This window comes from Bidens hawaiensis, unplaced genomic scaffold, assembly GCF_021521415.1.
Source record: "Bidens hawaiensis isolate Kalapana, Puna unplaced genomic scaffold, B.hawaiensis_p1.1 tig00019448_1, whole genome shotgun sequence".
Lineage (NCBI taxonomy): Eukaryota > Viridiplantae > Streptophyta > Magnoliopsida > Asterales > Asteraceae > Bidens > Bidens hawaiensis.
Window position 1 is genome coordinate 145572 of NW_027492956.1, and position 13122 is coordinate 158693.

General features: G+C 32.9%; 1 pseudogene; it reads left to right on the forward strand.

The window, feature by feature from the left end:
* Positions 1 to 788: 788 nt before the first annotated feature.
* LOC143558386 (glutaredoxin-C9 pseudogene) lies at positions 789 to 1233 on the forward strand (annotated as a pseudogene).
* Positions 1234 to 13122: the final 11889 nt, after the last annotated feature.

Sequence of the window (13122 nt, forward strand, 5' to 3'; positions counted from 1 at the left end):
ATAATATCTTTTTCTTTTTAAATTGTATATTAAATTTTAATATATCCCTATTTTATAGGATTTTCATATCAAATAATTGGTAAGATTAATTTTTAATTTAATGAGATGTTATAATCCGTTTAAGAGCTATCTGGTTATGGTAAGACCCATACCCATGAATTTGGGTTAAATCAACTAGAGGCCTTTATTTAAAAATCAAGCAATCTGGAAAATGGGGGGGGGGGGGGAACAATCGCATCGCGACACATAGGATTTTAGGGGTTTCGTTTATATATGTTATAGATAATTTTTTTTTTAAACAACAAACTAAGTGGACGGACGGAGCCCCCAGCGGTCCACCTATTGAGGGATTCCCCAGATAAAACCCGACCCCCACGCCCGCCAAACGGCACGACAGCTAGGAGCCGGTAAAACTGGGTGAGATAAGGACTCGAACCCTAGCAAGCCAGGGTAATCCCTCATATCTCTCATATAAATTAGTGATAGTAAGGTTTGAACCCCTTATTTCTCACTAATAAAGTGAGTAGCCACATCCAATTTATTATATTATAGATAATAATAATAATAATAATAATAATAATAATAATAATTAGTTGGGATAATTTAAAGTGAAAGGGGTATCATGTCACGTTTACATCAGCTGAAACCTGTTGCACCGCGTAACCACGCCCTTGACGTCTGACCCTTTCAAGTCACCGGAAACACACCCGCATCCCCTTTTCTTTTCTTCTATAAATAATAATCCCTAAACACCACACACACACACACACACACACACACACACACACTCTCTCTCTCTCTCTCTCTCTCTCTCTCTAAATATGCAACAAGCAATTCCGTACAAAACCTGGTCACTTCCACTAAACCACCACCACCACACCATCAACCTAAACCCTAAACAACTCAACGGACCCACAAACTGCACGGTTCGAGACGCCGTCTCCGAAAACCCCGTCATCGTGTTAGCACGTCACGGATGCTGCATGACCCACGTGGTGAAACGGTTGTTAAACGGTCACGGAGTGAATCCGGGTGTGTTTGAGTTTGAGGAAGATGAGGAGAGTGATGTGGTGAAGGAGCTGAAGATGATCGATGCCCGAAACGACGGGTTGAAGTTTCCTGCGGTGTTTATTGGTGGACGGATGTTTGGTGGATTGGATGAGGTCATGGCGACGCATATTAACGGTGAATTGGTTCCGGTGCTTAAACAAGCCGGTGCGTTATGGCTTTGATGTTTTTTAACGGTTAATTTCTGTTTTCTGAGAGACTTGAAGTTAGTTTTGTTAGGATTATTATTTTTTTTGGTATTTAATTTAATTAATGTTGATTAAGTTTGTATGATTTAAATATGTTCAATGATTGCATAAAGTAGTAAAGTACTAACTTTTGTATAATTTTAAAATGAAATTGAGCACGTTAGCTATTCATGAAATGATGAAAGAGAAATATGTTTAAATATAAATAGAAAGAAAACTTGATTAGACTAAAGTGTTGAAGACTTAGTAAACAAAGGGGTGATGTAATTGGTACATCATTGCTAGCGATACCATGCATGATGTCAATCAATATGGGCTGTAAGGTCTTTGTCCTCATCGTCATTAGTACCAGTCATGTCGCCCAACCAATTAATACGTACGGCATGTATAATGTCATCCAAACCGTGTTACCATGCCAATCATGCAACACGTATGAGTTAATATTGTTTGTACGTATTCATGTCTCAAATGTGTTCCACAGAAGAGGTGTTTCTTATTATGTGTATCAATTATTTGACATAAAAAAAAATATGACCTGATACAATATTTCGTTAACTATTTGATACGATAAAAGATTTACAACACAACATTCTACCAAATATTTGATATGACAAACGATTCCACTTAAATCTCATAATAAACATCAAGTTTTAAGAGTATTCATAACTCCTCTCAAAACTCATGAAGTTACATGATATTAACGGGAGTCTTAATTGCCAAGGGGTTTGCTTATCGTTCACTTTTTAACCGATCAATACCAAAGTTGTTTGACTTGTTTCCCGCTATGGAGAGGTCCACTAGAGTTCTCACATCATCGAGCACTTACATTGTACATGTGACTGTGTTAACTGCTATGTCATAGTGTTTTTAGAAGGAGCGTATATGATGTCTTCCATTACATCATTGTGGAGCCACTATAAACATCAGTGTGCAACTAGTTGGTAAATCTTATACATGTCACGGTTACAAGTATAGTAGATTATAAAGATTTAGATATTATAGAATTGTATTTTATTATAACTTAGCCAAATAATCATAATTAAAATTGGTTTACATTTGTTCAAAAATTAACTAATAAAAGTTATAGATTTATTAAAAAAATAAAATTAGCATTATATTTTTTTTCTTTTTTTTAGTTTGTATAGCTGACACCTTTTAAGCGTCTTGGTCGTTGATTAGTATTGATTAATGATCCAAATTACTTCTTACACTTCTCATATTAAAAAAAACACTTTGTATGTGTGATGTTGAGCCTTCGACCTGTGTCCCTAGCTTCTAACGAGTTATTTTTCATGTTATTCTTATCTTACTGTAGGCCTGATGTAATAATATCCCAACCAAGTGGGCGCGGGGTAAGAGAAGTCTGCTTCTCCATGTTGTCGAAATCCTAACACCCCCACGAGTTTTGTTGCAAAAGGTGGTGAGTCAGGTCAGATTAATTTGGTTGTTTGAAAAGTGAGCCTATAATTATATACGGGTGAACTTCATTTAAGTTGTTGTTAGAAATGAAGGTTTTAAATGTGCATCAAATATTTGACGTGTATTTTGATTCCATTTGACTTTGGTCTATCTAGAAGTATAGGACTTACAAATTGTCATCTAATGTTTCATTTAGTTAAATTTGACTTTTGGTCCAGAAATAACTTATAAATTTTAAAAATCAGATCGGTTGGTTGGCCATATATATTTAGTGCGTTGACTTTATGGCGGAATTGAACAATTTAATAACTCAAACAGCTTGCAAACCAGTGGAGATCAACAACATTTGCCAAATTCCTTTTTCAAAAAAGTCCTAAATTTTATTAAAAAAAAAATGAAAAGACGACTATGTACCCGCAAGGAGCAAGACACCCATTACAAAAGAAAGAAAACAACTAGCAATTAAAACGAGTTATTACACGCTATAAAGGAAAGCTATGAACGCTAAATTTGCACAATTCCTAGTGTCTGTTAGGTAGCGTTTGTTATGCATGAATGAGAGGTGGAATGGAATGGACCTTTACGAAGGAATAAAGAAAAGTGTGTTTGGTTGATTAAAGGAATGGAATCACCCATTATCTTGTCCATTCCATTCTCTCTAAAACACCTCAAATTCATTCCATCCACCCCCTTGTTTTTTTTTTATTCCATCTCCTCTTTCACCCTACTCTTCTCCACCACCCTCCCACTATTACCATCGATCACCATCACCACCGCCACCCACCACCAACGCCACCTCCACCACCGCCTCCCACCACCAACCCCACCCCAGCCACCGCCGCCAACCACCGTCGTCGCCACCGACCACTGTCGTCGCCACGTCTACCACCGCCACATTAACCATCCACAACCACCACCTCCACCCACCATCACCACAACCCACCCACCACCTCCCACTACCACCACTGCTAATACCCACCACCGCGCTTGCTGTTACCGCTAACCACTGCCACCCGCCACCGCCATACCACCTGCCATCGCCAACTACCGTCACTGACCACCGCCAACCACCATCACCAATCGCCTCCCACTCTCGCCACCGCCGCCCACCACCACCATCACCACCGCTTACCTCCAATTTTATTTTATTCCCTCCTTTTTTTTCATGACTAACAACATTAATTAATTATTTATTTCAATTTTAGTTTTCTAGATGGTAACCAAACAAGACTATGGAATGGTAATGATCCATTCCATTCCTTTGTTCATTCCATTCCCCCATCCATTCCATTCACTCGTCTATTCCATTACTCCATACCAAACAGACCCTTAGTGTTTTTAACTTAAAACACTTTTTCTTACATATTATTGGGTTTCCTACATGGATAAAATACTTTAACTAAAAATATATTATAACACACTCATAAATGTAAGGCTAAAAATATGACTTACGATATCAAAAGAACAAAACCCGTTAAATATATTATGGTCAAGTTAATATTAAAGTGAGCAAGAAATTCGGATACGAGACGAGAGTTTCGGTGCTCTCATTTAGCTTCAATGGGGAAAAAGGCTTCTAGAATATTATTGTTTTTGCTATAAACATATCCTCTATTGTCTTTGTATGTGTGTATTTTCTAGTGTGTAAACAACCACCCAAGCGGAGCTCACCTTAGGTGGAATCGGTTCGATTAATGCTATAAATCTTTTATTATTACCGATTACGGATTCGTTCAATATTATCTTTATATTATTTGTTCGATCGTTTGTTTATACCACACCCGTCTGGATCACTTATCAAGAACAAAAACCGTTCATTAGTCGGATCCGGATTCGGGACCTACACTAGGTATCAAAGCGGGTCGAATCAACTGATTCAACTTTGTTCTTGATATTCAGGTTCTAATTCCGCGATTACCCAAACCGAGACATTAATTTCTTGAAGACTCGAAGTTTTGAAAATAAAGTTTGAAGATCTTGGAAATAAAGTTGAAAATGATCATGCTAGAAGTTCGTCTTTGTAGATCTAGCGTTTTGGGACTGTTCCGCCATGCGCCGAAATTCCGGTGAGCCTAGGGTTCTTCTCCGGCGACGATTCCAGATATTGAAGATGTACAAATCAAAATTCGATATTCAGCTTGGCGAGTGTCGGTTATCTTTGATTTTTGCAACTGCTTGTGGCTCATGAATGTATGATGAAGACAGTGGTCGGCGGCTGTTCGCCGGTTACAAGTGGCTATGGAGGAAGCCGTGATGGTGGTTATGGTGGTGGTCATCGTGAAGGAGGTGGTTAAAGTAGGGAGGTTGGATTTTCCGGTGGGACGCCGACTGTTCGGTGAATTTTCCGGAGACCGGTCACCGATGCTTGGTCTTTCCGGCAGAGGCCACAATGGGTGGTGGCTGATGTTGCAGCTAGGGTTTCTAGATGATGAAACTTAAACATGATGGGATGAATATGGGTTTGTTACCATCTATATTAGGCTTACGAATTTTAATTCAAATTATATGGGCTGCAATTATAATGATGGGCTTGTTGTCCAAGGTAATTTTGGCATGGTTATTTGATTAATATTAGGCAGATTATGTTGAATTGATTTGGCCTTGAAAGTGATTATTTTTGGGTTGACTAAAGAAATAATTATATTTTCGGATTGACCAAACTGAAGAAAGTCAAAATTGATTGGGTTTTTGTCACTGTTTAACCGTGTTCAAAGCTTGTTATTTTTATATTATTTTCAAGGCGTTCGAGAAGTTGGATCCGTGTGTTGAACTTTGAAAAAATTGGATATGGATTTGGATTTAAAGATGAAATAATGAGTTTTGTCATTTGATCGTTGAATCCGGTAATTCGAATCGATTTGTGGATATTCGAGCTCTTCTCAACCTATATTGCTTAAGACCCGAGATGGATAAAGAAACGGGAATTCCTTCATGAATGAATTAGGTGGGTCATACCTTAAGGGGTGAATTAAAACGAAGAGGTTTCAGTTTATCGGGTGATTTGTGAAGATGCGAGAGATGGTGTGACAAAGTTTTGATATCACAAGTCAAGGGGGTGATTGAAAGGCCAAAAATGTGAAGATATGAAGATTTAAAGGTTCATTCGTTAATTTATTGAGCACATTCGTTAATCTTAACGGCTCATTCGTGTAGCAGTTATAACTATTTTTTGCCAATTGTCAACCAGATCTAACAACCCATTTGTTCCTACAGTACCACATTCATTCAATAAAAGTCTCATTCATATATGTTACACTCATACGCTCTTGTTCATTCGTTTGAATAATATTACTTATTGGTTATTGTTCATCCGCTTGAACAATAACATTCTCATTCTTTACTCAGTTACCACAGTCGTACACTTCTCACTTCTCATTCGTTTGAATAGTGTCACTTCTCAAAAGAACGAAACCCGTTAAATATATTATGGTCAAGTTAATAATTAAAGTGGACGAGAAATCTAAATACGAGACGAAAGCTTCGATGTACATGTTTAGCTTCAACGGGGAAAAACGCTTCTAGAATATTATTGTTTTTGCTATAAATATATCATATGTTGTCTTTGTATGTGTGTGTTTTCTAGTGTGTAAGCTCACCTTGGGTGGGATCAGTTCGATTAATATTGGTGCAGGGTTTTGCATCTTGGTCTTTGTCTAATGTATTAAAGTATTAGAAATAATGTATTAAGGGTATTTTGGTAATTGTATGACATTCGACATTGTATTAGTTATTAATATTATGTTTTTATAAGTAATGAATTTTCACGTTTATTTAGATAAAATAATTAATTTCAAATTTCAAAAAATAAAATTTTCACTTTATGTTTGTTTTGCAATGAAGAATAATAAAATCTAAGGTCAATCGCTTTGGATAATTTGTTTGTTTTTTAGACAACCTTTTTAACACATGGTCAGATATGTGTCCCATCATCTAGAGTTGAAACAAAGACAAATTGAAACTACTAATTTTAATACAGAGGATAAAGTTATAAATTAAATTACTAATATTATATATAAAGAAATATTTAAAGATATACGAATTTGAACTTTTTATTTTTATATTGTGTATTGTGTAATTTATTCTACCATATATTATATTTTAATATATGTTGAAGATATATTTTATATTTCACATTGTGTTATTATTTAAATAAATTTATTTATTTTAACTCGTTTTCTACACAAGTACCTAACCTAGTGTGTGTGTGTGTGTGTAAAAGAGAAGTTTGTCAATTGTGACTGTTGTTATTTAAATGAATATATTTATTTTAGCCCGTGTTCTACACGGTATCTCTTTGCACAAAGTTTGTAAAGCAACATTTGGAAATTGAAAACAATTAATATTGCTATCCTATATCGATGCGTTATGAAACTTAATATGATAATCACGTTTCCATTTAAAGATAATTAATGGCAGTAATGAAGTAGATATGTAGCCGATAGGTCTGGCCAATCAGCATAGCCATTACTTAACTGTTGCCGATTCTGCAAGTGATTTGAGTAACCGACATCAACTTTATAGAAATGATTGACATGTATAGAGTGATCCAAAGTGATTTTTGTGTACTTCTTCCACAATTGTACGCGTATAGAGTGATCATGTCATGAAGCACTCATCAAATAAAAATAGATACACAAACAATAAAAATCGTGAATAACTTACAGTTGTGATTAATACCTAAAACCCAATCTTCAACAATGTGGCAAGATTTGTAATAGTCACGAATACAAATTTAGAACAAAAATGACTACAGACCAACCATAGAACTACTATTGATATAAAGTTACAACTTAAGAATCAGATAAAACCTTTATAGACTAAGTTCCATCAATTGTGGTGAAACCCCAAACATAAAAGATGAATTAACGTGAGAGATATAGATACTGACGACTCGTTATATTTTCGTCTAGTGTGTTACTAATGTCCCGCTTGAATAGCAGATCCCGAAGGTCAATTAGAGCGCCTTTGAAGCCTGTACCCGAACTCCAATGATCGTCCATTAATTTATCCATACGTATAACTCCACTTTATGAAATATTCGGATGAATATTGAGTTTTTCTTTAAAGACTTTGTTGGCTATGGAATGTTTCTATCAGCAAGTTTCTTCATACAACTTGCATTTGGAGGAGGGATTAGATTCTAGAGCTATAAGCATAAGTTGAACATGGTGGATATTCGAATTAAACAAAGATAAAATAAGCTGAAAATGAAAAAGCATATCAACAAACTTTTGTACAAAGGGAGTGAAAATGAGGAAAATAACTTTTGCAATAGTAGCGTTAATACTGGAGAGCGAAAGATAGACTAGTCGGATGATGAAGTTAATGGTATTTATATAAGTTGATATCATTGAGGTTAAATAAAGGCTAACATTCAAAATTCAAAAAAGTATACGTTGTTGTTTCATAGAAAAACTAATAAAAATATAACACTTTAAGTCAAAGGAAGAATTTAACGACATTTAAATAAGTTATATTAATAGGCTCATCAAACGGCTAAATTTTTAAAATTCAAAAAAAAAGTATATGTTGATTAAAAAAAAGATAAAATAGGCTAAAAATGAAAAAGAAAATCAAGAAACTTTTGTACAAAGGGAGTAAAAATGAGGCAAATAACTTTTGCAATGGTTGCGTTAGAACTGGAGAGCGAAAGATAGACTACTTGTGGTAAAGTTGGAAGATGAAGTTAATGGTATTTATATAAGTTGATATCATTTAGGTTAACAAACGGCTAATTTTTCAAAATTCAATAAAAATATATGTTGTTTCAAAGAAAAACTAATAAAAATATAACGCTTAAAGTCAGAGGATGAAGTTAATGACATTTAAATAAGTTGTGTCATTACGTTCATCAAACCATTTTCAAAATTCAAAAAAAAAGTATACGCTGTTATCATAATGTTAATCTAACGGCTAAAATTTCAAATTTCAAAATAGTATGCGTTAATAAAAAAGACCAGTATAGATATGTAACGGCTAAATTTTCAAAATTCAAAATTCAATATTAATGACCTTTAAATAAGTTGACATCATCACGTTAACCTAACGACTAAGTTTTCAAGATTAAAATCAAAAGTATATGCGGGTGATTCAAAGAAAGACTAAATAAAAATACGATTGATATAGTCAAATTAAAATTAATAACATTTAAATAAGTTAATACCATTACATTAGCCTAATGACTAAAATTTTAAAATTCAAATAATATGCATTGATATTTTAAATTAAGACTAATATCTCAAAACTCATAATTTTTGGGAAACGTAACGCCTGCCCCATATGGTAGAGACGGGTTTGGGATTGCTCTGGAAATTTTGCATGGGTATGTTACGGGTATGAGATTTGTAATATGCCCGATTACCGCACCTAATTACCCGATAACATTGCCCTGTTTACCCAATTATACACCCAAGTAACCCAACATATATTATCAACTAAATATATTTGTAAAAGAATATTATTTATTTTTTGTGGATTTTTTTTTTGGTAAAATTGGAAGTATCAATTGAAATTTGAAACATTACTTTTTCATCAAAACATTGTTTATAACCAATTTATCGTAATTGACTAGTTATTAACAATATTTTATGATAATTGCTTTTTCTAATTTATTAGGGACAAATTTTTTATAGTCACTTATGTCACACCCAACCGATGGTGGACTATATAAGTTAGGACGTAACATATATTGTTTATCATATTTGCCAATTTTAAAGTGAAAGTATTTATATTCATATCATTCAATTTGTCACACTGTAAGCAAGTTCAAAATATGAGATAAAAACAAATTAACAGGAATAAATATGTGTTTTTATTAAAATAACCTAAGGGTAAAACACATAATCAAATAGCATTTAACAACTAATCGAGCAACATTATATTTTCTCACATCTCTCTCTACATTTTTCTTTCTTATTAATAGTTTTATATTTAATTTTTTTTCCTTTTTAATCTATTATTTTCTCTTTTTAACAATTATTTTTTGATTTAAAAAAATTAATACCAACATAAATTTTATTATTTAGTTTGTATAAACATATTTTATTAGTTATTAATATTAAGTTTTTATAAGTGAAGAACTTTCATGTTGATTTAGATAAAAATAATTAATTCAAATTTCAAATAAAGAAAATTTTCACTTAATGTTTGTTTTGCAATGAATATTATAAAAGCTAAGGCTAACCACTATAGTTGGTTGATTTGTTAGACAACCTGTTTTAACGCATGGTAAATTACGTGTTTCTTATCTAAAGTTGAAAGCAAAAAGAAAGTGAAACTACTAATTTTGGTATGGAGGTTTAAAATTACAAATATTGTATACAAAAAAATATTTATAGATTTACTTAGTTTTAACAACTTTTTAATTCCCTATTTTGTAATGTGTAATTTATTATACCATATATTATATCTTTATGTATTTTGAACTTAGTTTTTGTATTTCACATTATTTTATTATTTATATAAATTTAATTATTCTAACTTGTGTTTTATATGGGTTTCTTAATTTCATATGTCATCACACATGAGTGATCCTTATAAAATTTTCCCACATCTCTCTCATATTTTTTTTGAACGACCAACTAAGTAACGCCGGGTACTCCGTACGCGGCCCCTATTGGCTAAAGGTAGCTCGAGCCGGCCACGAGTCCGGACGGACGGTGCCCCAAGCGGTCCACCTATTGAGGGATTCCCCGGATAAAACCCGACCCCCACACCCGCCAAACGGCACAACAGCGAGGAGCTGGTAAAACCGGATGAGATTAGGACTTGAACCCTGGCAAGCCAGGGTCATCCCTCATATCTCTCATATAAATTGGTGATAGTGAGGTTTGAACCCCCTACCTCTCACTAGTAAAGTGAGTGCTCTACTATTGACCCATATCCAATTTATCACATCTCTCTCGTATTAAATATATATTTATTTTTCTTATTAATAGTTTTATATTTTAATCTTTTTTTTCTTTTTAATCTAATATTATCTCTTTTTAATAATTATATTCTGATTTAAAAAATTTAATACAAACATAAATATATTATTTTGTTTTATATAAATATATTGTATTAGTTATTAATATTATGTTTTTATAAGTAAAGAATTTTCACGTTTATTTAGATAAAATAATTAATTTCAAATTTCAAAAAATAAAATTTTCATTTTATGTTTATTTTGGAATGAAGAATAATAAAAGCTAAGGACAATCGCTTTAGATGGTTTTTTTGTTTTTTAGACAACCTGTTTTAACACATGGTCAGATATGTGTTCCATTATTCAGTTGAAACAAAGAAAAAGTGAAACTACTAATTTTAATATGAAAGATAAAGTTACAAATAAAATTACTAATATTATATATAAAGAAATATTTAAAGATTTATGAATTAGTGTATTGTGTAATCTATTCCACCATATATTATATTTTAATATATGTTGAACATATTTTTCATATTTCACATTGTGTTATTATTTTAAATAAATTGTTTATTTTAACCCTAGTTTTACATGAGTACCTAATCTAGTCTGTTTATATATATATATATATATAAAAGAGGAGTTTGTCAATTGGGATTATTATATACAACTGTGTTCATAAGTCGTTGATTTGCAAAGCTAGTGTGATACTATCGGTATCTATTTGCACAAAGTTTGTGAAGCAACATTCGGAAATTGAAAACAGTTAATATTGATATCCTCTTTCGATGAATTATGAACTTAATATGATAATCACGTTTCCATTTAAAGATAATTAATGGCAGTACTGAAGTAGATATGTAACCAATAGTTCTGGCCAATCAGCATAGCCATCACTTAACTGTTGTCGATTCTGCAAGTGATTTGAGTAACCGACTTCAACTTTATAGAAATGATCAACATGTATAGAGTGATCCAAAGTGATTTTTGTGTACTTCTTCCACAATTGTACGCGTATAAGAGTGATCATGTCATGAAGCACTCATCAAATAAAAATAGATATACAAACAATAAAAAACGTGAATAACTTACAGTTGTGATTAATACCTAAAACCCGATCTTCAACAATGTGGCAAGATTTGTAATAGTCACGAATACAAATCTAGAACAAAAATGACTACAGACCTACCATAGAACTACTGTTGATATAAAGTTACAAACTTAAGAATCATATAAAACCACTATAGACTAAGTTTCATCAATTGTGGTGAAACCCTACATAAAAGATGAATTAAACACGAGAGAGATATATACTGATGACTCGTTATATTTCCGTCTTGTGTGTTACTAATGTCCGGCTCTTGAATAGCAGATCCCGAAGGTCAATCAGAGCACCTTTGAAGCCTGTACCCGAACTCCAATGATTGTCCATTAATTTATCCATACGTATAACTCCACTTTATGAAATATTCAGATGAATATTGAGTTTTTCTTTAAAGACTTTGTTGGCCATGGATTGTTTCTATCAGCAAGTTTCTTCATACAACTTGCATTTGGAGGAGGTATTAGATTCTAGAGCTATAAGCATCAGTTGAACACGGTGGATATTCGAATTAAACAAAGATAAAATAGGCTGAAAATGAAAAAGAAAATCAAGAAACTTTTGTACAAAGGGAGTAAAAATGAGGCAAATAACTTTTGCAATAGTTGCGTTAGAACTGGAGAGCGAAAGATAGACTACTTGTGGTAAAGTTGGAAGATCAAGTTAATGGTATTTATATAAGTTGATATCATTTAGGTTAACCAACGGCTAATTTTTCAAAATTCAATAAAAAAACGTTGTTGTTTCAAAGAAAAACTAATAAAAATATAACACTTAAAGTCAGAGGATGAAGTTAACGACATTTAAATAAGTTGTGTCATTACGTTCATCAAACCATTTTCAAAATAAAAAAAAAGGTATACGTTGCTTAAAAAAAAGACTAATATAAATATATAATAGGTAGAGTTTAAGGATGAAGTTAATGATATTTAAATAAGTTGTTATCATTATGTATTAATCTGACGGCTAAATTTTCAAAATTCAAAATAGTATACGTTAACAAAAAAAAAGACTAGTATAGATATATAACGGCTAAATTTTCAAAATTCAAAATTCAATATTAATGACCTTTAAATAAGTTGACATCGTTATCCTAATGACTAAGGCTGAGGGGCGAGAGGGGGCGCGAGTAGGGGCTCCAGCCAATAATATTGTGACGTGTGGCAGGGAGAGAAACTTGATAAGATGGGTGTTGGTTGTGGTGCTCGCGCCCCTGGCCCTGGTGTGGAGGGGCGCGAGAGGGGGCGCGAGCGGTTTATTTTTTTATTTTTTTATAAATGTATTAAAAAAACGTATTATTAAAAAAACAAGAAATTATTTAAAAAAACACACATTTTTTTGAAAATTCATAATAAAAAAAAACATACTAAAAATTAAACAAACTCCCCCTACATGAAGAAGCAAATCATCCTCTTCGGAGGAGTCGAAATCAGACGAGT